Source organism: Bidens hawaiensis, unplaced genomic scaffold (assembly GCF_021521415.1).
Source record: "Bidens hawaiensis isolate Kalapana, Puna unplaced genomic scaffold, B.hawaiensis_p1.1 tig00011661_1, whole genome shotgun sequence".
NCBI lineage: Eukaryota > Viridiplantae > Streptophyta > Magnoliopsida > Asterales > Asteraceae > Bidens > Bidens hawaiensis.
The window spans coordinates 304,432-309,883 of NW_027491918.1; the positions used below are offsets into that span (position 1 = coordinate 304,432).

At 35.5% G+C, this 5,452-nt stretch overlaps 1 pseudogene across 1 annotated transcript; it reads right to left on the reverse strand.

The window, feature by feature from the left end:
• Positions 1 to 1,217: 1,217 nt before the first annotated feature.
• On the reverse strand, positions 1,218 to 4,989 carry LOC143538650 (bifunctional riboflavin biosynthesis protein RIBA 1, chloroplastic-like; annotated as a pseudogene). Its single transcript, XR_013136282.1, has 6 exons — positions 3,837 to 4,989; positions 3,146 to 3,367; positions 2,732 to 3,054; positions 2,149 to 2,278; positions 1,759 to 2,055; positions 1,218 to 1,668 (listed from the first exon to the last, which is right to left on the reverse strand). The product of XR_013136282.1 is annotated as a bifunctional riboflavin biosynthesis protein RIBA 1, chloroplastic-like (transcript).
• Positions 4,990 to 5,452: the final 463 nt, after the last annotated feature.

Consider the following 5,452-nt stretch of genomic DNA (forward strand, 5'->3'; position numbering starts at 1 on the left):
CTCATGACCCACTAGAGACAACAACTGCTTAGCATCACACAATGTTTGAACACTCCTCGCCTCTGCCAAAACCGCTCTTCCCATGATCATCTTTGGGTAACTTAACTTAGGACATTCCAGACTTATCTCCTTTAGTTGCTTTTTTACATCACTAACACCCGTCCCCCGTTCTGTCACCTCCTTATACGATCTGGTCTGCTGACTCGTGACATTTATGTTCGGAGTAACTCTCCTATACTGCACATTTGCCCCGTCTCCCGTCTCCCTTACTCCCGTCGTCAACCGCCACTCCCCTCCGATCGAATTTCGCAACCGATATCGACAGTACCGCACCGAACAGTCTAGTGCCATTCAGTCTCTCTGCAAACCTCACCACATCGCTAACTTTCTTGTATCTAATGAAACCAAAGCCCGTTCCACCAAAATCCTTTTTCTTAGCAATATAAGCATCCGACATAATGCCGAAATGCCTAAACACGCCCCATAAATCCTTTATCAGAACACCTTCCGGGATGTTTGTCACATAAAAGAAAGTTTCTTTGCCAGAGATTGGTCTGCCGGCCACCCCTTGACGTCTCGCCTCCCCACCGCTCATGAGAGAATACTAAACCCATATTTATTTCACTCACTTCTTTTAACTGATTCATTTATTTATATAGTTAAAAATTATTTAATTAGTACAAGGACTTCAACCACCACGCATAAAATCAGAAAAAGCATGTTAGTCGCTTTGACATGGGATGAAAAAAAGCGTGTTTTAGCCCCTCTAATAAGTGATAACCGTTGCCCTTATAAGCCCGCTTGTTCTATTATTCAACTTACCTAAAATTAGCTTTCCAAAAAACAATAAAGACATTGTAAAAAAATAATATAAAATAAAACTGTGTTAAAGCCCTGCCAAAATGTGTCTTTTAAATCAACATTAGAGCATTCACATCTCATCCCCCATCTCCATCTCTATAATTGCACTATAAAACACTACATTTCTCTTTCCTGTTTAATTAAATAATATATTTTATACCTTTATCATTACAGTTTTCTCTCTCCTATACTCACAACCAATCCAACAAATATTAAAAAATAAATAGGGACAAACAATGTTTCCCAAATTTACAAAAAATCACTACATTTCTCTTTCCACCCTATAATTTACACTCACAATCATTCAAAACTCCATCCTATAATTTACCAATCCCCCTCACATAATTATGGGGGATGGGATGGGAATGCTCTTATGTGTTCTTTTGATGAAAATTTATGTAATAACACCTCTAGTTAAGTAATAACTATTACCTAAACACAGACATAATCATTATCCAATCCAATAACAAGTATATTATATATAAATCGATTTCAAAGAAAGAATTTGATGAGGCTAGTATGTAAAGAATGTGAGTCAATCGAGCCAATGAACCTGAACTTAAACACTTGGGTTCGAATTCTGGTCGGTTGGTTCGTCGTTTTTGGTAATAAGGTTCGGTACACAAGAGCCATAAACGTGACCCATCTTAGCCCGTTTGGTCTCAAGATATCGTTTATTGTGCTTCGTAATCGGAGTCAGAAGCGGAACTCGGCCTGCAACTTCTAAGCCATAGCCCTTGAGCCCACTGTACTTAGCAGGGTTTTTGTCATCAACTTCATTGTTCTAACTCCCAAATCTCTCAAAATCTGCATATCAGCAGATGTAGTTAAAGAACATAAAGTAATCATTTATGCAAGATGCATGATCGCATATCATTTATATATATATGAAATTACCTGTGCACCAATACCGTACTCCCTTGAATCAACGGGCAAACCGAGCTCTTCATTGGCTTCAACTGTATCACGACCATCGTCTTGAAGGTTATAAGCACGAAGCTTGTGGCCTAACCCAATACCTCTTCCCTCATGACCTCGTAAATATACCAAAACGCCCCTGCCCGCTTCTTCAATTTGTTGCATTGCAAGTGCCAACTGATTACCACAATCACATCTAGCTGACCCGAATATGTCTCCTGTTAAGCATTCTGAATGTACCCTCACGAGGATGTCTTTTCCGTCCCCAATGTCACCCTGTTTTAAAACGAGAATGCAAATCATATTAATAACTAAACACATATCAATGAACTTTTACCTCTAAATAATATTTTGTAATAGTTTCCTCACCTTAACCATGGCAATATGTTCGATTCCATCCAAGACTGATCTATAACAATAGGCAACAAATGGGCCCCACGTAGTAGGTATGCGTGCAGCTGAAGCACGCTCCACTAGCTTATCCGTCTTTCTTCTATACCTGCCAAATTTAAACCCCATACTTTAATACATCATGAATTCACGGGTTATTAATTTCAACCCTTTACTTATGAACGGGTCAATTCGGGTTAATTTTTTTCTCTCAGTATGTCAAACGGGTAGAAAAACCCTAATAAAACTATCATAAAAGGAAAAAAGTCAGATTAGATTAGATTATTATTGAATAACTAATTGGTTATATGTTTCACTCACTTATCAACAATAAAAATATTTGATACAATTTAGACAAAAGGTGTTATGGGCCACCTTTCAACCCATTCACTCATGAATGGGCAGATTCGGGTCTCATAATATGTCAAATGGGTGCAAAAACCCTAATAAAAACTAGCATAAAAGGAAACAAGTCAAACAAAAAACATTTGATACATATTGGATAAAAAGTGTATTGGGTCAATCCATGAAAAACAAACAAGCGAATAAGATCATTATTTACCTGATTAGATCAGCAATAGATATAATCTTTAAATTTTCCCTTTTGACAAATTCCTTAAGCTTTGGCAATCTAGCCATGGAACCATCATCATCCACAATCTCACATAAAATGGCTACTGGGTCAAACCCAGCTAACATAGCTAGATCAACAGAAGCTTCCGTATGGCCCGGTCGTTTTAAAACACCGCCTTCTCTATATTTCAGTGGAAAGATATGACCTGGGCAGTTAAAATCCGAGGGTTGTGAATCTTTTGAAGCTAAAGTTTTTATGGTTGTTGCCCTATCATTGGCTGATACACCAGTAGTTGTACCATGTTTTGCATCCTACAAGTTCGTAAATAATTAAATATATTCATTTATTTGATAATTTAGTGCTGTTTGAAATTGCTTTATGAAAGTGATTATCTTTACATACCACTGAGACTGTGAAAGCTGTAGTGAGTTTTTCTTCATTATCTTTATGATTAACCATTAAAGGGAGTTCTAATCGATCCAAATCTTCAGCTTTCATGCTAACACAAACAATCCCAGTTCCATGCTTAACAATAAAAGCCATGGCCTCTGGTGTGACACATGATGCTGCCATTATCAAGTCTCCTTCGTTTTCCCTGCATTCGTCATCGACAACCACTACCATCTGCAATGTGAACAAAAAATTGGTATAAAATAAATATATAACTTTATAAAAACTATTATTCTATATAAGAATAATAATAAAAACTAAACAATATATTTTATGTTACAGATAAAACTATTAACTAAATATATAAAACAAGTATAAATGTATTAAAATTAATTAATAAATAATAAACGAGTCGAGCCCAACCCAAGCTCGAGTTTGAAAAACTACTCACGAGAAGAGCTGGAACCATAAAAATAGATACGAGTACGAGCACTCGTAAGTTCAATACTTCAACGAGCTCGAGATCGAGTTCTCGTAAGTTAAAACGAGTCGAACTCAAGCCTGAACGAGCTCCAGTCAAACATTCTACTTACTTTTGGGTAGGGGGTTATATCATACAGTTTTGAGTTTTTATCCTCACAAAGACAGAAAAACAAAAACTTATTGTAATTTACAAACAAAGATGAAATGAAAGAATACAAACCTTTCCTTGTCGTATATCTTCAATTGCCTCAGGAATGGACGAGAAACCCGGAGTGGGCTGATACAAATCATACTCATCGGCAGCATTAGAAAAATCATTCATCTAGGAGTTGTGTCAGCTGATAAGGTACCCAAAGCTATTGAATCAGGCTGTATCACTATCCCAGATGATGATACACTTACACCATTAACTCTTTTTTCATTAACAGAAAAACCGCCATCTATAGGCAATAGTGAAGCTCTGAGCCTACCATCACCTTTACTTTTGGAGCATGATCTAGTACCAAGATGAAGAAACGCCTCGGATGCATTCCCATTGGATGAAAATAGGTTTAAAAAGTGATGACCATTATACGAGCTCACATTTGTGATCATCCTGCATAATTGTGATTATAGAATAAAACGATTGGATAAGTGTGTTGATTATTAATACAGCACGGTATAATAACGACAATAGTCTCTATCTTCGAATAAAATGTTGTAGGATGTTAAATGCATTTTATACAAGACATTGGGTGACTTTCATCATGTTTGATTGGATTTGACCAACGTTAAGATAAAACACAACCCAAATCTACCCAATCACAAGTAAATGATTTAAAATTGTCATCTCTAGTTACATCATTTACAACCATCTAACCAAAGGCCACAAAGAATATAATATAGTTTTAATTCAATGCTTGAAAGAATATTTTATAGTTTAATGATAGTTATGACCATTAGCAAAGTATTATAACTACCCCATACAATAAAGACATATATTGAGCCAAAATCATTATGATCTATGTTTTGTATTATACTAATGAACAAATAGATGCTTCCAATTAAAAAATTTCCTGAAATCGCATATAAAAAAGAATTTTTATCATGTAGAAAAGGGCAAACAAAAAAAATGCAGATTCTAATTACAAGATATTCTAAAGGAAGGGTCTATGTTGATCAAGATCGAAGTCGAAACACTTTTGTGCCTAATGGGACCCTACATGTTTTGTAATGACAAAGATTATGCTTTCCAAATCTAAAGCAAATAACAAGGGAATAAGTCCTAACACAGTTTCTGGATAAGTTAAAACATTCAACTTTGGTCAGATAAATGAAGTGTTTCAACATAATATTATATCATACACAGAATCAATACTGTCAATTACGATTGTAATGAAATATTGGTCCCGACCCTGTCTACAGGAATCTAATTAAAGAAACCACAACTCATAATTTGAACAGAATAAGCTTCATATCCAATTCCAGTCCTAGGGTTTCGTGTGTAATTAAGTTCAAAACACCAAACTGGAAATATATGTTTGAAACAAGTCAACAACAATCCTAGAATCGTGTAATCGTTTGCTAGAGGTAACGACCGATCAATTACAAAATAAACAATGCAAAAGCAACCGGATCGAGCGGCAAGTTTCTACAATGTTTGAAAGAATATAATATAGTTTAATGAAAGTTACAAGCATCAGCAAAGTATTGAAACTACCCATACAATAAAGTAACACAATTAGCCAAAATCATTATGATCCATGTTTTGTATTTAATGAAAAAAGTAGATAATTCCAATTAAAAGGTTTCCAGAATTTGCATACGAAAAGGAATTATTATCTTGTAGAAAATGGC